Source organism: Hipposideros armiger, unplaced genomic scaffold (assembly GCF_001890085.2).
Source record: "Hipposideros armiger isolate ML-2016 unplaced genomic scaffold, ASM189008v1 scaffold_536, whole genome shotgun sequence".
Lineage (NCBI taxonomy): Eukaryota > Metazoa > Chordata > Mammalia > Chiroptera > Hipposideridae > Hipposideros > Hipposideros armiger.
In genome coordinates this window covers 1,050,164-1,073,053 of record NW_017731886.1, presented here as the reverse complement: position 1 = coordinate 1,073,053, position 22,890 = coordinate 1,050,164, and the positions used below count along the sequence as shown (strand labels likewise).

Genomic DNA, 22,890 nt, shown 5'->3' with positions numbered 1-22,890 from the left:
GCCCTGGCCCTTGCTCTTTCGATTGCTCTCATATTGGATTCAGTCCACAGTGACGGCCTAAGCATCTGTCAGGGAGAGAAAGTATTAGCACCTATAAGGCAACTAATGGACCATCACAGACATCCCCTAGAGGTTAAAATATGCCACATTCTCTGTTTTGGGGAGGGAGGTTGGGAGGGGGGGAGAAGGGGGAAGGGCAGGCAGATGAACACTTGTTTTTTATTGAATCACTGATTTATGTAATTGCTGAGGCCATTACGTACAGACAAGACAGGGGGACTTTGATTTATTGGTCTCGTCTGTCTTGGACAGGGTTTTAATGATTTTCCCCTCCTCGGGCTGCCTCTTCTGGCGCTTCCATGCTTCCTTGGTCTGAGACCTGTGGGCCTCAGCCTGGTCAGCCAGGCGTTTCTTGTGGACTTTTTCTGCCTTCAGTGTACGGATGCATTCAAGAGAATCCGCTTGTTTTTGAACACATTCCCCTTCGTCTTCAGGTACAGACTGTAATAAGGAGGTGGCCGATCTTCTTAGATTCACAGTGTGTTCTGACCAGCAGAATTCTCATCCTCCTCATCCAGGTTGCCCTCTCAGGCATTCTGGCGTTGGCATAAGCATTTGCTTACATATACCATTATACCTGCCCTTCCAGCAGAGCAAGGTATTTTTCCTGCATTGAGGAAACGGATAGTCACAGACTTGCAGATGATCAGCCCAGCTTGCAACAGCATCTTGATCTGCCAGCGGAAGTTGCAATTGGTGATTTCATTGGTCTTATTGAGATCAAGCCAGACCTTTTTGCCAGAGCACAGGATACTGGAAGCAAGTCTCTCCTGAAGCCCGAGTATACTCATGGCTATGGCAGAAGCAAAAGGAAAGTCTGTTTCCATCTTCTAGAGAAACAAGTAGATGGGGTATATGTATTAATGGGAAGCTTAATTTTAGATAGGTATATGGCTTTATGTTGGCTACTCTTGTGATGTTGGACAATTTTATATTAAATACAACTAATTTTAAAAGCTTATCACTGTTCCACACTATTACGATCAAATGTTCCACGTTATTACACTAATTGTGCCATGATTCACTTAGACGCCCCTTGTGATGATTACTTTTATGCATCAACTTGGCTGGGCAATGGTGACCAGATATTTAGTCAAATATTATTCTGTATACTTTGTGAAGGTGTTTTTTGGGTGATATTAACACTTAAACCTACAGATTTTGAGTAAAGCAGGTTATCCTCTATCATGTGGGTGGGCCTCATCTAATCAGTTGAAAGCCTTACTAGAATGAAGACTGACCACCCTCGAGGAAGAGGAATTCTGCCAGCAGGCTGCCTTTGGAATCAAACTGAAACTCTTCCTGAGTTTCCAGCCTGCTGGACAACCCCAGCAGGTGATGGACTCATGGATCCTAAACAGCTGCATAAGCCAATTCTTTAAAATAAATCTCAATCTATCTCTTCCTCTTTATATCTATATTTATACAGATAGACAACATGGTATATATGGTATATATATTACATAAATGATATACAATATAAGATGTACCTACTACATATATACATAATATATACCTACAACACATACTATATAAAATATTAGCATATCAATTATATTAATCCGTATAAAATTATTTTATATATGCATTGTTGTGTGTGTGTGTGTGTGTGTGTGTGTGTGTGTGTGTATCCACCCTGTTTGTTCTGTTTCTCTGGAGGACCCTGGCTAATACACCCCTCCGGAGCTTTCAGGACCACCAAACCAAAAGAAAAGTTGTTGTGGTGGACACCATAATAAGTCCTCCAGACCTCAGGTCTGAAATCAACAACCTATTCTTTATTGTCCGAGGTCTCACCTCCTTCCAGGAGCAGCCTGCTCAATGACTGGTCAGTGCAGAGCTATAAAGGCTCAGTCCCTTCAACTCAATACAGAACAACTCTGATGATCTGGCCCAGCTCCAGAGATGAGGCTTTCATTTGGTTTGCAGTGCAGTTCATCTTCCCCCTCTGCCAAATCCTGCTTCCTTCCTCATCTTTCAGAGGTATGACTCAACACTTTCCAATAAATGGCCTGCATAGTAACCTGCAATTCAGATTCCTCCACTAAAAACATTCCACCTGTAACAGCCATTCTCTCTCTGCCCTGACACCACTTTGCATTCCTTTTCTCCCTGCTCCACTTAGTACGGAGTATACCAGCAATGTGCTTCATAAACCAATATCCAACCTGGAAATGGGCTGCCAATCTTCCCTTCCTGAATGTACCCCCAATTTCTGTGGGTGATTTTCTTGAAACTCTGACATAGCTTGACAGGGATGTGCGAAGCCTCCCCTTTCTCCCTGCCATCTCAGGCGCTCCATCAGTTCTCTGCATATGCAATTGTCATGTGCATGTTGTCTCCAAAATCACAGGTACACAATTCGGGCTCTCCAAAGGAATTGCTCACTTTGCTACACTTCATAGACGTAAAGCTCAACACTCTGACAGAGCAACAAGATGCTACTGAGTATCTTTTGTCTCCAAGAATCTCTCCCTTAGTGCCCCCCCTCACTTGGCATGGTGGGATCGGATAACCTCTCCCCCTTCCACATCACTCCTTTTATTTTTTTTTACAAGGACTCACTGAAAGAAGAGTTGAGCATAACATGATTTGAAGTTTATTTGTTAATTTTAGTTATCTGTTACATCCTTATTTTATGTACACACACGTTCTTTATTTCATTATTATCAATATGCATGACAGATTTGTGGTATTTTCTCTCCATCTCTCCGCCTCTAATGGTTCGCTCCCTTTTGAATACAAAATTAAATCAAACATATAGTTCTACCACGTTTAGTAATGCTAATGAGAACTTCTAGCAGCCTCTGCTTTTATAGGTGTTTTACTCAAGTTTACCCAGTTGTGATCATGACCAGACATCGTAAGATGGCTAGCCAAGGTCAGGGGTGCATTTTTTTCCATGGACCAGAGTTCTCTATTTAAAGCTAAATGGCCCCTGTCATTATTTAGAACACAGTGCAACCATTTAAGCTAACTCTTCATCCTATAAAACCTAGGTCTTCTGCATCTCATTGAGTTCCAGATGGAAATGATCCTATGAATCCTTGGTACAGTGGTTTTACATGAAATCATATACTTCATGAAATCAAAGTCCTCTACCTCCCAACCACCAGTCAGAAGTACATCCATTATCTGTAGTATGAAGGCTTTAATGCTTAAACAAAGAAAGTCATATAATAGTCTATCTTTATGTAGCTTCAGACTAGAGATTTTATCTCCCTCAATAACATGGTTTAATTAAGTGAATTTTATCTCTCTGCCTTAAAAATCTCTTTGTGCTTAAATCTTTGATCATGTTTTGTGTGTTCCTCCTTTTTCAAAGCTCATTTAAATGACATTATTCTTTAATCTTAAAATCCCTTGCTTAAAAATGCTCCACCTTACAGATTTAGATGCCAAAGTTTCTTTTACACCACCTGTAAAATGTATCCCAGTAGGTAGCAGTCAAACAGACAAGATCATTCGAGCCATTTCTCAATTAGTTAAGAAATTTTTGATGCATATCATTTAGTGTTCTCAATGAACAAAACATCTTAGAAATATTTTCATCAGGTCAAAGGGCACATTTAGCATAATAGCTAGCCAAATTTTTACATTAGATCATGTGGGGATTTGGGTCGCCTATTACTTTAGTTGCATATGATATGAGTCGTGCTTGCTAAATCGTGACCTACTGAGAAAGAAAAGTAATTGTGAAAGTGACCTTGGCACATTAGAAAAGAAAGCTTGGAGGCTTTTAACAGCATAAAATAATACAATTACTAGCAGGCTAAAGTTCAAGAGAAAGAAGCTAGGGGAAAAAAGGTAGCTGGTTATGTTTTTTGACATTGTTAGGTAAAGGGACTATGGGTTCCGGTATGTGACATTCTATTTTGAATGACTTATGAAAAACAATTAAAAAAATTATGCGGGATACTAAATGAGTGGTTTCAATTAGATATTCGGAAGCAATGTTTTCCATGATTACCAAAAATTAAACTTTTAGAAAGCATATAGAGCCATTATATGAATAACAATACCAGCAATGGCTGTGGGACAGAATAAAAGAGATGTTTTGGAAGATTAGGCTTAATTTAACTATCAGTTGCATAGTAAATTTAAACAACTATGTATGAGTGGGTTAGACATAGAACATCTGTCTCATTATTTACTAGCTGGATGATCTTGTCAAAAACACTCACCTCACTATACTAGTTTTCTAATGTACAAAATGGGGTCAATATTGTTGCACTTTCATAGAGATTGAATGAGTGTATGCAGAACGGCTCAGTGTCTGGCATATAGCAAGTATTCCTAAACTTAAAGATATTTTAGCAGTAATTTTTGAAACTATGAATGGTTGGCATTAGATTGAATTTCCAAGAGTGCTTTAAATCAAACAATCCCATAAGAATTTTCTAAAGGATACAGGTGAAACCCAAGAAAACAAAGAAGCAAAGATTGTAGTTTACCCTGCATCTTCCCTTCCCCATCTTCAATAATATCTGGCAGCTTTGTGGAAATTTCTCTTTCTGAGGAACTCAAACTTTGCATAATCATCTGTCTTAAAATTTTCACTATAATTTTGTGTGAGAATTGCATATAAAAAAACATGTTAATATCTCAAACGTTCTTGAGGCGGTTGGGCAATTCTGTGTTGTTCTAATTACCCAGTTAGAGATTTACTTGTCCCTGTAGACTCGCGGTATTTGAAAGATGGCATTGCAGACGGCTGACACTAATACCTGTCACCAAAGCTGCACTCACTCCACACACCAGACAGGCATGCACAGAAACAGAGACAAAAACTTGTCCTCACAGAGCACTTCATTTCTAATTATTAAATGTTTCTTTTTCATGTCTATTGTCTTGTTAGTCCCTCAGAAGAATATGGTCATTTGAAACAAATATGCTGATTAAAAGTTGCATTGAGCAAACTTGATTAAGCTATGAGACACATCAGATTATGACTTGTTTCTAATTTTTCCATCCTTCATTTCTTTAAAATCCACACAGATCCATGAAGAAAAACACAATGTTTTCTACCACATAGTAAGCCATGAAAAAATATTTAAGCTTTTTAAATAATTACCAAAAAAAACATCGAAATAAATGATAAAGAATTAGAAATAACTGTTCTACTTATTATAAGCTGATATTTACATTTAAGAATTTTGGGAGGCAAATGTCACATATTCATTCCAAGCCTACTAGAAAAAAATAAATACTTCTAAGTTACCCAAGGACTAAGAAGTCACCCAAAAACGGGGGTTTATTTTATGTAAATAGATAAAAACATCAAAATACTATTATTAATTATATATTCATAAACTTGGGGAAATTTTAATTATTGAAGCATTATTTATTCTTTATGTCACTTTACTTATAGATAACACTTCTGATGAGTCAGAACATGAGCTATTATGATAAACCTATTACACCCAATAGAATTATTAAGCACCAACAAAGCAAAGGCAAGAAGCTATTCTAAGGTTTTAGTTTGAACCTAAGATTTTCAGGAAATGAGAAGGTTAAGACTTTGGTTCAAAAACCCATCATGTTGTCAGTTCTTTAGAGACACCTGTTTATAGGACAGATATAAGTGTGTCATTGTCTAAAAGACTGTTCCTTACTAGAAAAAGTAAGTGACCTTAGGATCAAACATACTCAACGTATATCCAAAGTCAGTGCTCGGGGGGCAGAATAAACATGATACAGTGTCCCGTGGTACTGAACATTTACTAAATATCTGCCATTATGTGTGCTGAGGTTACCTGGCTGAACATTCAATTGACTTCTAGCATTCAACATCATTTTAGTAAATCCTATGCCTGCACTACACATTGATTTTAGCTAACTAAAATACATTTGGAATTCTATATCCTACAGACTGTAGTCTTCATTGACATGAGAACAGAAGAAATGCTCTAAAATAAAGGTAAGTGACTATTACAAAATAACTTTCTTTTCAATCTACTCTAATCCCAATCATCCAAAACTCCCTGATTCCGTTTAACAATGCTTTAATTGCACTGTACCATCTCTGTGGTCACTGCTGGATGCACCTGGCCTGAACTGAGATATGAAGAAATGAAATGAAAGCATGGTTTATAGTATGAAAATAGTAAAAAAAATCTCAAACCTATAACATAACCAATGAAGGCCCATAACAGTTAATAATGTCCTTCTGCCAGGATCTGTTCCTTTGCTGTGTTCTGGTGTCTGCTCCCTTGGCTCACTGTTACCATCTTTTATTTTTACCTCTTTCCATGTCTTTCATTTTCTTCTTTTCTTGAAACTTCTAAAGTCACTATCTTTCTTTTTGCCTGTTATCTAATTTCTACCCATTTATTTCTTCACTTAAACTCCTTCCCCATTTAAACATCTCCCCCCTTTATTCTGTATTTTATGGGCACTAATATTTCACATTAATTCCCCAGTTGCAGGTTTCTGTCCATTTCTTTGACCCTTAGTCTTTTCAGTTTCCAACATATGAATCTGAACATCACCGTGAGGCATATATTAGAGGGATGAGAAAACCTAAGAAAATTGAGTACAGTTTAGGCTACAAACTTCTGAGTGAAAATTGAGCAATTACTGAGCCATATCGGAAAACTGAGATTAGTAATAGCTTTCTTTCTTACTGCATTGGCACAAAGGGGAATTACAATTGACAACGACAATAGAAAGTTATTTCTACTATAAAGCCCCATTCTACTGCTAACCACGCTGTTGGAGATTTAAAGTGTGTGTGTTGTGTCTCTGTGTGTGTGTCTGTGTGTGAGAACAAATGAGTATCCACGAGAATTGCCATTTCAGACAAGAGAAAGCTGGATTTCTCTTGCCAATATGCCCATTTCCTTCCGTGTTGTAACTGACAAGCCATCTGTATGTAAATTGAAAATTATAAGCACTACTACTATTACTGAAAGTAATATACTAGATTTTACACATGACGCTATAACTTTGCAAGTATCACCCCTTTTAATCTTAATAACCCTAGAAGAGGAATACTGACTTTATTATGCAGCTTATATATGGTAAAACTGAGGCTTCAGGAAGCTGAGTCACTCATCTAAAGCCACACAGATTTTAGATGTGAAAAATCGCTTCTGACTCCAAATTTAAGATACTATTAGGATTTGCTGTCTCTTCAGAGAATTGCTACACATACACACACACACACATACACACACTCCGCAGTATACCTACAATATTGCAAATAAATCTAAACAATTCTAAATGAAATGTTTTTATGCCTAAGCTCATGCATGGGTGAGGTAATGTTCTACTTGTTATATTTAAGTAAAAAAATTTCCTAAGTACCTGCTATTGGATCAAGAAATAGAAGATTTTTTGTTACATCTACTAATGGGTCCATTTGTTTGCAATGTCATGTCTTGTTTTACATCTATCACTAAAATAATATAAAATATGCATTGCAGTATTCCCAATCTAAGTTGGTAAAAGGGCCTAAATTCCAGCAATTTTAACTCCTCAAGGGCCTGCAATTATCCCTTTGAACTTATATTGATGGAATATAAAAACTTTAATTTGAATAACATTAGTTTGTATAGCTTGTACCTATACCTCAAATGTTTTATCAAAGCTTCACTTGAATATTCTAGCCTTGAAAATGATAAAATTCAGATGCAGAGCAATTAAATGACCTGTGTGAACCTACTGTAAATGAGCTTACTGTTTGAGAAAGGATGCTACAACTAAGTGCTACATGCAGAAATGTTTTTTGCCTTCTTTCTTCTGTAATGACAATTTTTTCTGTAAAAATAAATCATGAATACAGAATGGATTATTGAAATTTTTCCCAGTTTCAAATTAAACTTATAGAATTTGGATGTGGATTACAGTCACCGTTAATCTGACCTTCATACCAGAGAAACTCTATGTGGAAAAGACTAGTCCAGTTTTTTAAAGTATTTCTATACACTAATATTTTTTAAAAGGAAATACAATAACTGCAGAGGGGGTAAAATTATCACTATTCTCAGATGAGATGATTTTCTACATGGTCTGAAAGAATCAGCTGAGAAACTGGAAGACTTAGGTAGGAGGACAATACACAAAAAGCATCTATTAGAAAATATAGTGATAACAAATTTTATATACAAAAGCAACATTAAATATCTATAATAAAATTAAGAAAAATGTGTGAAAATTTTAAAACAGAATTTTAAAAATACTTGAATAAATGGAAAGTTTTCTTGAATAGATACACTCAATGGTGTACTATCATAATTGAATTTCCCAAATATTTTCCCACAAATTATAAGCCTGGTCAAACTGTTTTTTTCAAAACATGACAAGCAATTTGACAATCTAAAAAGAAATCAACAAATTAGTCAAAAAGGACCTAAAGAAAGTATGCCATTTAGGATGAACCAGCCTTAATTAGTAATAAAATGTATCATTGAGCTAAAGTAAGTAGAATGATGCAGCATGGCACCAGACCTGATCGGCAGATCAATGGACCAAAACAGAAAGCCCTAATAGACCCAGGACATATAGAGTTTAGTATATAATAAAGAAAAAAATAGATTTAAAAAATGATGACAGAGTACTCTGAGGGAAAATAAAGCTGGGTCTCTACCTCAATTCTTATTTTAAAAAAATTAAACATTAAAATAAAAGTATTATTGTGAAATAATGTGAAAGTACTAGAAGAAAAAAATGAAGTTGTAAACAGATATTCTGAAGCCAAAAAAGTTACCTTCTAAGAAGGCACAAATCTCAATTACTAAAAAAAGCTCTAATACATTTATTTCAGCAAAGTGTCATCTTATATGTGATTTAAGTCCTAGAGACAGCTCATAATTCATTCATTCATTCATTCATTCATTCATTCATTGTGTAAATACATATGGAGCACACAATATGTTCCAAGTACATTTTTAAACATAGGGGATATAGCAGTGAACAAATTAGACAAAATCTTCTGCTCCATGTTGTTTCTCAAAGAGTAGAGATAAATAAATAAGTGAGCATATGTCAGATGGTAATAAGTGGTATGAAAGAAAATTAAGCAGGAAAAGAATGGTAGTATTAAAAATTTTTGAATAAATGAAGGAGGTTGAGGGTGTGCGGTATTATCAAGGATATAAAGAAAAGTGTATTTCCATATACTATTGGTAAGACTATTAATTGGTACAATGCCTCTGAAAAGGAATTTACCCAAATATAAAATATGCAAACTCTTTGACTCAGTAATTTTACTATGAGATATTTACCCTACAAATATATTCGGGCATAGATCAGATATATGTGTACAAGATTGTTTTTACAGCATTGTTGGTATGGGGGGGAGGGGAAGGCCTGTAAATAATGTTTCTCAATAGTCAATTGATAAAATAAAATATGAACATCCATAGAAAGGAGGACTATATACATCTGGTAAAAGAACAAAGTAGATTTGTTATGATAACCTGGAAAACTCTCCAAGATATAAAGCAAATGACAAAACAGTTTGCATGTATTATCCCACTGGTATAAAATAAGAGTTATGCATATGTTTGTGTACATGCCTGAAAAAATCCTGGAAGAATACACAAAATTACTTCTGAGGAGTGGGATGGATGTCTTGATAATGAGATGGACTCATTTTTATTTGTTCTGCTAAAAATTTTTACTACACATATTGTTATATTCATAGAAATTAAAAATGTTAAGCACTCAGACAAATATTGTTTATTTTATGCAAAAAGCTGAAATGCCCCCGTGACAATATTGCATTAGATTAGTGATCAAAATAAATATTGAAATTTGTCTTCTGAGGCTAGCCCGTACAAATAAATTATGCCAAAAAAATCCTCTATGGGTTCTAAATTATAGTGGCTGGATAACTATAGCAATCATATTAAAAGCATAATTAGCAAATTTTTATCTTGAACTTTGATTTTTTTAAAAAGACGATGAATGACAGACATCACAACTGTCTTAGTCCACTTGTGCTGCTTTAACAAACTACCATAGACTGGGTGGTTTATTAACAAAAGAGATTTATTTCTCCCAGGTCTAGAGACTGGGAAAGTCAGACCAAGGCTCCAATAGATTCAGTGTCTGCTGCAGGCTGGCTTCCTTGATCATAGATAACCATTTCCTAACTGTGTCCTCACATGGCAGGAGGGCCAAGGGAGCTCTTCGGGGTAACTCTTATAAGGACATTAATCCCATTCATGAGGGGTCCACCCTCATAACCTAATCATCTCTTCAAATACTATCACATTGGGCATTAGGATTTGGGGGTAGGGCATCACATTCAATCTATAACACAAACAAAACGGTGTCATCTTTAAATTAAACAATAGCTTTACGACTGTTATATGACACTGATTTATAAAATGGTTTCATGTCCAGAAAATAACCTGTAGTTTTTGTTTATGAGTCTATTATATAATTAATACTTTTTAAAAGATTGCCATTGACTTATGACTCAATCGGGAGCTACTATGATTTTCATGCGCCCCAAATTTTATGGGTCTGTTTGGTAGATTCTCATCATAAGGCTATATTCACACGACTATTACCAATTCCCATATGTAGCTACTGTGGTAGTAAGAAAGCAATTTCCCTACAATGACAATGGTTGACTATACATTGCAATGTACATGGATACATAAAACAAATGCTCTAAAATTGTCTAGACAAAATGAATTATTTTTCCAGTGCTTTACTACAGGCTTATTCATAATGAGGAATTTCAGTCACTTGGAATTGGATAGAGCTGACACTCTTCTCCAGTGAAGGGGCACTGGAATAGTTTATTTTACTGGAGGAGGTAATAAAGACTATCTGACAGAACAAAAGGCGATATGACAAAGCATCAAGTATTTTTCCCCCAGAGCCTAACCTATTGTCTAAAGCAATGTAAATTCTATGTGTGTTCTCCTTATTTATTCAGGAGACTTCGTGAGAAGCAATTACTTATATTTGGAGGAACGCTAAAGACAGAAAATAATCTGATAATATGAAGATTCCTGTTAAGAATCTTAGATTAAAAAAAAGATAAAAGAATATGTAGAGGATTTTAATATCTTATGAATGAGTCTCATTTAAAGGTAATTTTTATATGAATTTTTTACCCAGACTGATCATTTCTACAGAAATTTCTCAAGAAGCATATGAAGAATGATCATTGCCATGAATCGCAACATTCCTACTTGTTAAAAAACAATAGTGTTATGTGAATTCACTGTAGAAAATTCTAAATAATTAAAACTCAAGAGAGATACAAACAAGAGACTCACATATGTCAGGAAACCTGTCACACAAGTAAATTATGCTTGATATAAAAACTGCTGAACTACCTTCCTCATAATTCTTTCACACTCGCTATTATACAAAAAATGATTTCTTAATGGGAAAGATAAATCCTAGTAGACTATGTATGATTTGCTGTAGCTGAAAATTTTCAGGTGCTACTCCTGGCCCAGAACTATCTCCTTTTCTCAGATTTGTAAGTATGTGTCCTTTGCTTATTTATACATATATATTTTTGTAGCTCTTACACTTAAAATTTGTCAATAGTAATCTTTTAAAAAAACTTACTTAAAATCATTAGATACCATGGTACAATCACATTCAGATCTATGAATTAGCTGTACCCACCCCCGTTAGCATAATGCATGCTCAGGCCACAGAATCCTAGGAAAAAAGCAAAAACAAGACCTGGGAAAGGCAGTTCCAGAAGCGGCCCACAGGGTAGTTACCTGCGAAGTCCCAGGCAGAATGCCAATGTAGCAATCTCACATAAGGTTTACGCAGATGTTGTGAGAGGCTGGGGTGGGGAGGGGACAATAACTGACTGAAGAGCAGAATTATGTGAACAGGCAGAGTCAGATTTCTAGTCATTTTTGCCTTTTACTCAAGGTTCAGGGTGCAAGAGCCCACCCTTCCAAAGGAGGGGACTTACCAGCATTCCGGGGAGTTTAAGGATATCAGCAAAGTACACTGCGATCCAGAAAAGAGTGTCACTGTTGACTGGAAAGTGAGCTATTCAGTCCAGATAAATGAAAAGACTTTGTATGAGGTTTAAGGCTGTGTTCCACCTCTAAGTTTTCAGCTTCATAGGACCAAGATGGAAACAGAAGGATTGCTACAACTGCAAGGCTCCACGAGACCCAGAACATGTGCACCATGTCAGACGCTAGATCTTTTTGGCAACACAATAGGATTTCAAGGCCTATGGAAGATGATACAGAGAGCCATGATACACCTCCTGCTCTGAGCAGGGTGGGGTCTGAATGAGGGGTCAGCCCACTAAGTGAGCTGCCTCAGGAAGCTGGGAAAGGCAAGGAAGGGTTCAGGAGTGAAAAAATGGCAAAGGCCCACTGCTTAAAGAGCAGAGTCCAAGCTCTTAGGTTTAGCATTCAGGACCTGACCAAAGGTGGCTTCACCTCATCTTTTCAAAAATACCTTGTACTAATCATTTCTTCTCACTTTACAATCTAACCAAAGAAATTGTGTGGCATACCTTCTTCACATCTTAGTATATTCCATGCTTTTTTCTGATATTTTTCTACATCTGGACTGTCCTTCCACATCTCCCCATCCTCTTAGCCATGTGTTCAAAACAAATCTTATATTCGAAGGCCCACTCAAAATGCCCTACTCTTCTCTATAGAACGTGCACTGAGCACCACTTTAGGAAATAATCTTTCCTTTATTTTCTATGGCACATCACTTCCTGCCTTATATAATAAAAGAAAAAAATCTAATTACATTTCTTGTCCCCCTTTCAAGTCTGTAGCATTTTGAGGAAAGATTTCGTAATTATAACTAAATTATTTGCATATGTCCCATGGTGCTGCACACACAAAAAATTAATAAATGCTTTTTAAGTTAATATTTTTCAACCTAACACTATCAAGAAACAACTCATAGGTTAAAGATTGTATAGGTAATTAATTTCTGACCATCAAAATTATGGAATGCATTATTGCTTTAATAATACCAAAAGGAAAAAAAAAAACTACCTTTACTTAAAAGGACTCCAACTAATGCTGCCAAGTTCAATTCACTTGAATGCTAAGTTAGAATATTAACCAGAGTACTAACTACATGAGATTTTAACCTCATTCTATCTTAGCCCTTATCTGTTGCCATTGTATTATTATTTCCATTGGCAAATACTGAAAGCAACTGGTTAGTCATCAAGTCATGGCTATGACACAGCAATTGAATTTAGAAGGTATGTCTGAGCAAATGAATATTCACAAAAAGCAACAAGACAAGTGCACTTATCTGGTATCATTGTACAGCAAACAAATCCTCATGTATTGGGAAACTCCACCAATACAAAGGGTATTCCTTCAAGATGCAGGCAACATTACTAGTCCTCAGAGGTCCATATGCTTTTTTACTGCTTGTTTTAGTTTTTTACATCTATTTCCATATTTTTGCACATTTCTGATTTAAGTGTATATATCTCTCAGTGGAGAACAGATCCTCCTGGGCTTTTAAAAATGATCTGAGTGGTTCATTGGTTAGGAGTTGGCTTGGGACGCCAGCTATGAGCAGCAGGGCCCCAGTTTGGATCCCACATGAGGGCCAGTGACTCTGCACCCTTTACAGCTAAGATGCTGAACAACAGCTCAACCTGGAGCTGGGCTGCCATGAGTCTCCGGCGACAGCATATTCTGCAGTGGGGCTGGTTGGCAGCTGGTGTGTGCTTTTGTGAGCTGCCATGAGCCTCTGTGAGCAGCCGTCCAGTGGCCGGCGAGTGACTGCCTCACCCGGGAAGAGGGCAATGATAACACCAACATGGGCCAGTGAAGCAACGTCCTCCACAACTAGACTGAAGAACAAAAGGAGAAGCAACTTGTCTGTTCCCCTTCCCTGATTCCCCAACGCTGTTTCTTTCCCCCAATTCCCCAATGAAATCTTTAAAAAAAAAAAAAAAGGTTTAATTCTTAGTACGGAAATCTCAGCAGGCTTGAGCAGCTCTGCAACATGAACCATAGCATATGGGTCAAGACTGAAGATACTGCAATGAGAAAACAGAATTCTAGAGAGATATTATTTGGCATGGAAGAATGCCATAAAATGAGGATCATTGAAAATGATGAGTTAATAACATCTCTTTTCAGTTGTCCATTTCACTGTCTCAGGTGTGTATTGTTCCTTTTAGAAATAATTTTTGGCAAAGTAAACAATAAGAACACTGTGCTTTGACAGTGCGTAATAAACTGAAACTCTATTGTGAATATCCAGATTTAATAGCTAGGACAGTGATGGGAATTGCCTTTGTTGCCTTGAAACTTTATTTAAATGACAATTTATAAGGTCATTTGGGGCCTATAAATTTCAGGAGGTCATGCATATTGACTAAATAGCATCAATCTGACCCACAGAAAACTGCTTTGGTCCTCTGAGGGCTGAAACCATCTGAACATCTTTAACACATAGCAGACCAACTCCAGCCTCAAATAACTTTCAATGCAAACCCTTGTAAATGCAACATGAGAAAAGGCAGGATGTGTGTGTTTTATGTATATATGATTCAGCAGCACCATGGACAAGAGTTTTATTAAGAATGAACACATTCATCACTCCAGCGTGGAAAGGGGTCTGACTTTTTCACAAATAATTTCAGATGGAAATTTAAAATCTCTTTTAGAAGAGAATAAGAAAATTTTCAAAAAGAAAATTGTCATTACATCATGAAACACAAAAATTGTATTTACCAGTGGTCAGGGTTAATTACTACTCAAGGAATAATCTGTCACTAGTGAAGTGAAAATGTTCCAGTTTAGGAACTGAACTTACTATTGAACAGAAGCCATACACACTGAAGAAAAATTATACACCTCTGGTCTCTCGGCTATTTATTTTGAAATTGTTTACTATGACCATATCCATCTGCTTTCTCTATCCTGTATAAAGGATTATAGCAACATAATTTCTGCTGTTAAGAATACCACTGAAAAAAAGGGAAAATTACTAGTGCAATACAATTTTTGTAGAAGGTACAGGAAGAGAGGAATTGGGATTATGAATACAAACATTTTATCAAATAATGTTTTTCAAATATGCAAGCACAGAATTGGGACAGTGGCTCTAAGGGGATGTGAAATCAAGAGAGAGCTTTGACAATGTGAGAAATTACATGATGATGTGAATGATCCAATCGAGAAAGAAAATTTGATGATGCATAAAAAAGAAGGGAGTTTTTGGAGCAATATTCTAATGTATACAAGATGGCTTGGACTCAGGAGCACAAGTAGGGTGGTTGGCCTTAGGTTAGGTGTGGAAAGATAACATCCATAGTAACGGATAATGTGGTGGCAGCCTCCAGAGATCTTCTATTTTTGTCTCTAATTTTTCATAAAATAGAAATAATGGTCATCAAATGAGAGTGAGGACTGAAAAAAAAAAAGTTCTAGAAATGGAGGAGAGAAGGAAAGGTGTGGGAGACAGCCTCTAAGGTATTCACCAAATATGCTTCCTGGTATTCATTCTTCTAAACATGAGTTGGGTCTAGTGACTCGCTTTTAATAAAGAGAACATGGCAAAAGAGCCAAGGCATCACTCTAAAATGAGGTTACAAGAAAACCGTGATTTTAATTTCTCTCTCAGTCCTCATTCTGGGAGAAACAAGCTGCCATGCTATGAGCTGAACTTGGAGGGTCCACAGGGCAAGGAACCAGTGGTGTCTCTTACCGACATCCGGCCAGGGCCTGAGGCCTGCTAAAAATGGAATGAGTTTAGAAATAGACCCTTCCTCACTGAAGCCTCAGAAGGCTCAAGCCCTGCCTGACCAATGCCTTGTTTGCAGCTTTGTGAGACACTTCCAGTCAGAAGCATCCACCTAAAGGACACCTATTTCTCACCCTCAGAGCCTTTGATGTCATTATTGTTTGTTGCTTAAAGCAGTTTTACAATGAGCCAATTTAGGGGTTGCACTGGTCATGGCAAGGCCTATATTTTGATCAAGGAAGTTAGTGGCTGGGGGATGGAGAAGGACAAGATCCTTGAAGCAGAGGATGTATAGGGACTGAGAGGCCAGGATACATAATAGGGGAATATTAAAATCAATAAGATGTAACAGAAATAGAGTTAGATATAGAAAGTACATTAGAAGTCATAATCTTCAAGAAATTGGAGAGTGCCCAGGTGTTGATAGATAACAATAATGGCTAGGGGGTGATTTGGTCCGATAGCATAAGAATAAAAAACACATTTTCCAGGAATCTGGATGATCGTCACCACCCAAAAAGTGTCATGAAGGATTTTATTGAGTTAATTTATATTAAAATTATTCCAAAATATTATCACTGGATCATTTGGAACAAAAGTATCAAGGAGTTTCCAATCTGCCCCATTTCCTTCAGGAAACCCTCGCTTAATGCTCATATTGGGGATAATGACTCAATTAGCACCTTACACTTCTCCCATTAGACTTACTTACCAAATGGTAGATTACTGTCTGGTGTTTGTCCTCCCAATAGACTTTAAATAAATATTAATACCGCAAAGGCCTGTGTTGCATTTCAGTTGTATTCCCAAGTACTAGCCAATTAATTATAACAAGTACTTCATAAAAGCTGAATAAGGAAATAGCTTGTTTTTTGTTTGTTTGTTTGTTTGTTTGTTTGTTTGTTTGTTTGTTTGTTTTGGGGGTTTTTTTGGCAAACCATTTTAATAGCACATGCCATTGAGAGCTATGCCAGGCACTCTTCTAATATCTCTGCACAAAATAATTCATTTAATCGTCACATTCCTCCTTTAATATTAGTATCACTACTGTTCCCTTATTCCAAATTAAGGAACAATGAGGTGGAAATGCTTGTTCAACAACACAGAGTAAGGAACTGGGAGAGCCAGGATTCAAACCCACACAGTCAGAATGGAATCTTTTCACCCATCCATTCGCTAAGGTAAAAACACAAGATGGCAAAAAACGCTTCTTAGACATGGTCAGACACACACCATTTTGAGCCCATTAGAAAACAAAGCTGTATTAATAGTTAGAGAATGGAAAAGAGATATGGAAACACTTCATTGACTTCAAAGTGTTTCAACTACCAATGATGAGGATTTATGTAACTCAAACAACCTCAGTGATGCATGAAGAGGTGAAACAGTGAATAAAAATATCAACATTTCTAGCATCGCCAATCACTGAAAAACGAGTCATCAGGCTTGAAGCGTTCTTTCACTGACAGTATTTCTAAAATTAATCATTTAAACAAGGTAGAGAGCATAAATGAGCTAGACATGCCTAATGATATCTGACCATGCTTGAACAGAATTCTGAGGGAGGTGAGGTTAAGATGAGATAAAAACTAGTTCCATTCATGATCAAATAAAAGGTTATCAACCTAAAATATTATATCAGATTATTTCAGCAAAATGAATTAAGCTTTTCAATATTTTAAAATGTATCATTTTATTCATCCTTTGAAACTGCCAGATATACCTTTAAATAGAAAGTCTACATCTTATCACAAAGATGTAATATAAATTCAAGTTATTTTTATATCTGATAAATAGCACATAATTGTCTTTTTCTCTTAATGTCACATTATCATCCAAGATTTTGTGGAGACTGGACTTGTTTAATGATATAAAAATGAGATGGTTTAGATTATTCCAACTTCTCTCCCTCTTCTTCTAGAATTCCAAGAGGAATATGAGAGACATTATTAGTGATTGTGGTGTCATTAAGATGTCTGATAAAATTGCACTGTAGCCTCCTGCTTTACAAGACCTGCAATTAAGAGATTCTTGGAGAAACAGTGGTGTAAGAGAGAGTTGTTTGAAAATACAAAATGAGCATACACAAGGAAGAAGTTGAAAAATGTAGACTATTCTTCAGGATCATGAGTGCTTTGTATGGAAAATACCTGATTATGCCATTATTAAGCTGCTTTACTACAACACTAAAATGAGTGATTTATACATTTAAATTTATGGGTAAATAACCAAGCTACCAGCAGTAAATTATAGAAGTCAAGTAGTATGCTTATGAAATATGATTAGAACTCTAGATTATTTGGGGACATATATCATGGTGCCTAACTCAAAGAGCACATCAATAATAGAACAAATATTAAAAAGTAATAATGAAAGAAGACTTTTACAATACATTCCTAAAATTAAAAATAACTGTATTAAGTGTGGTAGTTGAGAAGTATTTCAATAATAATGTCAATAAAGATGGCATATTTCAAGTTCACACTATTTAAGCCTAGACATAGATAACATTTTCAGTTTTGAATGTGTGCGTGAAAGATTGTGTTTTTTCCGATTAGTGTCTTCAAATACTTTGATATATTCCTCAGCAGCCTTAGCATAATATAAGCATTTCCTTTCACCATTTTCTTCTTAAAGAACAAAGGATAAATAGCATAATAATATGGATGACCGAAGCAAGGTTTCTTGTATAACTGTATGCGTGTATTTATATGTGTGTTTTATACATATATGAATATGTATTATGTATATATACACATACTTATTAAAAAGCTCTATTAATATACGCATATGCTATAAATATGAAATTTAAATAAAAGTATAAGGTTTAGGTAAATAGATGAAAAATTTTAGGATAAATAGGGACAGAAAGAATAGGTTTGAAGATAATGTTACCACCAGAAAAAGATGAGAAGTTATAGAACTATCTCTCTTCTGAAAATGAGAGTATTATAACAAAATAGTACTAAATACAAAATAATACTAAATTTATTTAGTATTAAAATCAATACAAAATACTATGACAAAATTTGACACTAATTCTCTCTAGTGATTCATAATTAAAAACAGACCTTAGTGAAATTTTTTCTGTGTACAACAGCCTGGGCCCTAACCTAAAGCTACCAAATCAGGATTTTCAGGGTGCGACTCAGGGAGGGTTGGGATGTACAGTTTTGATTGAGAGTCTCTTATGGAATGTAGCTTCCTCATTTTATACCTAAGAAAGTAAATTCTAATTCCTAAGTATTGCAAAAAAGTGTTTATTTAGTAATAAAAGGAAAAAATCAAAAATATTTTTATCATTGCCTGAAAGAATGTTGTAATTTAAATATTACTATCCCATCAGATCACCATAATGCTGCATATTATTTTCCTATTCAATTGAAAAAAACTCACCAACAATTCAGAAAATGTCAAGGTAACATATAATATCTCCATAGTTACACAAGCTCTATTAAAGGAATATAAGTGATAGATAGGAATGGAAATCTTGATATAATCGTTTTTTGTTCCTGTAGTATAATTTGAAAACAGGCTCTTCTTGGCTTAGTATTTATTTTTTATCACAACTAACAGGCAGGGTGCAGACCTTATTCTGCAACTTTCCCAAAATTTTAAAACACTTTAAAATTTTTAAACGTCTTTTTTCCTCCAAAATTAAATTCTGGTGTTCCTGGTCAGATGACAATCATTCTATGCTCCTTTTTGTGTATGTTTTATTGCTGTTACTCCAGTGCATAGTGGTTAAGGCTAATAAGACTGAGGTCAGACAAATCAGACATCATCTGTCACTTCATAAACTCATGTGAACATCTTGCCCTTGGCCATGTTCCTCTAGATGGGAAAGTAGCTATGTTCTCACTTCTTATTCCTCCACAAACATATTGAACAGCCATCCTCATGAGGACTGCAATTTAATCATACACCCAAATTTCATCATTTGTGTCCCAAATAAATCATCAGCAAGAGACAAAGTGTAAATGATACTCATTTTGTCCTATCTGGCATCTAGCCCCATTTTCACCTGACTGCATACCTTATCAATGGTCTTCTGGCCCGATCTGTCATGCAGACTCTAAAATACAAGGTACGGTGAAAGAAAAGACTCATAGTACTTTTATCCCTGGGTGAATCCACATTGGCCTGCAAATAGTGTTCATGCATTGTGTTTATCACCGCATTTTCTCTACTTTGTAGCAGTGGAGAAATAATGGAAGTTCGTGAGGAAAGGGAATTTAGGCATTTGAATTACCAAGGCTGATCATGATTGTGTTTTAGGTTGGTGGACTAGAAATACATTTCCCAAAATAAGCTATAGCCCTCATACCTGGTGACTACATTCATGAATAAAAGAAAAAAAACCAAAAAAAAGTATTATTTGGCAACTTAATTTTTGTAGCAATATATTTTCTTAGTTGGATGTAGTTGGACTTCATCAATTCTAATCCCAAAAGTAACTTTTTCAAGTCCTATTACACTTTTTTTCTTCTATCATGAAAAGAGCACTTAGCAGAATCACACATTCTTTTTCTTCATATGCCAGGAACAAAATCACATTCTGTACATTACCAATTTTGAACAATTAAATTGTGAAATATGTAACTAGGAGACATGTGATAAATATATAAATATATACTATCTTATTAACTGGAAGCTTATCCTGCTTTGTCTCTGAACAAAATGTTTGTCACTTTGTTTACTAGTGACTACTATATTTACAATCTTCTTGAAAATAGTATAACTTATAACTGTGTTTACACAGAGTGAAACTTTGAAGAACAGCTTAGGTCTAAAACAGGAAAGCAATATTTTGTATTTGTTCTAGAAGACAACTTAATGTGTTTACCAGAAAATTCACTATGCTTTCTCTGATGCCAAGTTTTAATGGCTCATAAGACTCTTTTTTAACAATATTTTATACAGCCAATGTCTTTAGGACTTAGAACAAGAAGAATGCCAGCTATTAAAACCTAAATCCAAGAATGTATCATTTTATTAGTTGCCCCCTTTTGGGTTGTACTTGCAAAAATAATGTACCAGAAATCTCACACTGCATATGAATCCCCAACAAAAGGACTCACATCTGTATCTGCAATGGACTGTGCTCATCATTTTCACGATAACTGTTATTCTGAGTTGTAGTATTTGGAGCACCACTGTCATCAGTTCATTTGTGGTTCAGTTATTCCTTTTGAACAATTTTGACATTTTTGTGAATGACAGCTACATGGTTAGTACAGTAGTAAAATAAAACAATAAAGCTACATGAATTGTAACAGTATAGGATGGGGCAGGCAAATAAAACAATGGAACAGAATAGAGTGCCCAGAAAACAATGTGCGTATATACTGTGAAATGATCCTCGACAAGGGTACCAAGAATACACAATGAGGAAAGGACAGTCTTTTCAACAATTGCTGTTAAGAAAACTCAATATCCACATGCAAAAGAATAAAATTAGACCCTTGTCTTATATGATACACAAAAGTCAACCCAAAATTAAAGATTTAAGCATAGGACCTGAAATTTTAAGTTTTAGGAAAAAACAGGAAAAGCTTCATGACATTGGACTTGGCAATGATTTGTTTTTTAGATACAACACCAAAAGCACAGGCAACAAAAGCAAAAAATAGACAAGGGGGGCTGTATCAAACTAAATAGCTTCTGCATTGCAAAACAATCAACAGAATAAAAGGGCAACCTACAGAGTAGAAGAAAATATTTCCAAACCATACATCTTATAAGATATTACTATCCAAAATGTATAAGGAACTCCTACAACTCAACAGCAAAAATCAAATAGCTTCATTGAAACTGGGCAATGGCATAGATATTTCTCCAAAGAAGACACACAATTGGCTAACATGTACAAGATGTAATCAAAAAATACAGTGAATGTTTAAATTTAAAAAGCTTATTACAGGGCCAGCCCAGTGGCGCATTGGTTAAGAGCTGGCTTGGGATGCCAGAGGGCCCCGGTTTGGATCCCACATATGAGGGCCAGTGACACTACCCTCCACAGCTAAGATGCTGAACAACAGCTCAACCTGGAGCTGGGCTGCCATGAGTCTCCGGTGGCAGCATAGGCTGCAGCCCCTGCTGCAGTGGGTTGCCATGGGCTACCGTGTGTAGCCAGCAGCTACCGTGCGTAGCCAGCAGCCAGAGTGAGCAGCCAGCCGCCGCAGTGAGCAGCTGTCCAGAAGCAGGCGACTGATCTGCCTCACCTAGGAAGAGCGCAATTATGGTGCCAACTTGGGCTAGTGAAGCGACGTCCTCCACAACTAGACTGAAGAACAAGAGGACAGCAACTAGTCTGTTCCCCTCCCCCCAATTCCCCAGCGCTGTTCCCATCCCCCAATTCTCCAATTAAAAAAAAAATCTAAAAAAAAAGTTTATTACAGTAAAAGACACATTGCCATTAATCACCCTCAAAATAATCCCCCTCACTCCAAACACAGTTATTCCATTGCTTTTGCCACTTTCTGAAGCAGTGTCTTTACTTTATCCTCCATCATGACAACGCTCCATGTCAAACATCGCTTCTACAGCTATTTCTGTCAAATAAAAACATCATGGTGTGTCCTCATCCACCTTATTCACCGGATCTGGCACCGTGAGACTCCTGGCTCTTCCCCAAAGTCAACATGACCATGAAAGGTCAATGTTTTCAATTGATTCAGGACATCGAGGCAGCCACGACAGTGCAGCTAAAGATCTCATGAAAGCGGACTTCCAGAACTGCTTCAGAAAGTGGCAAGAACGATGGGATAAGTGTGTTCACAAAGAGAGGGAGTATCCTGAGGGGGATTAATGGCAATGTGAATTTTACTGTAATAATTTTTCTTTTATTCAAACATTCACCATATCTTTTGATCAGACCTTGTATTATAAAAAATGCTGAAAAAAATCACAATGAGATGTTACCTCAAACCTGTTAATATGACTATTTAAATAAAAGGATAAATGTTGGCAAGGATGTGGAGAAATTGAAATCCTCATGTACTATTGCTGGGAATATAAATTGGTACAGCCACTATGGCAAATAGTATGGCAATTTCTCAAAAAAATTAAAAATACAACTACCATGTGATCCAGCAATCCCATTTTTGAGTATACATCCAAAATAACTAGAATAGT

At 36.1% G+C, this 22,890-nt stretch overlaps 1 pseudogene; it reads right to left on the bottom strand.

Moving 5' to 3' along the window:
- Positions 1-255: 255 nt before the first annotated feature.
- On the bottom strand, positions 256-851 carry LOC109396702 (60S ribosomal protein L19 pseudogene; annotated as a pseudogene).
- Positions 852-22,890: the final 22,039 nt, after the last annotated feature.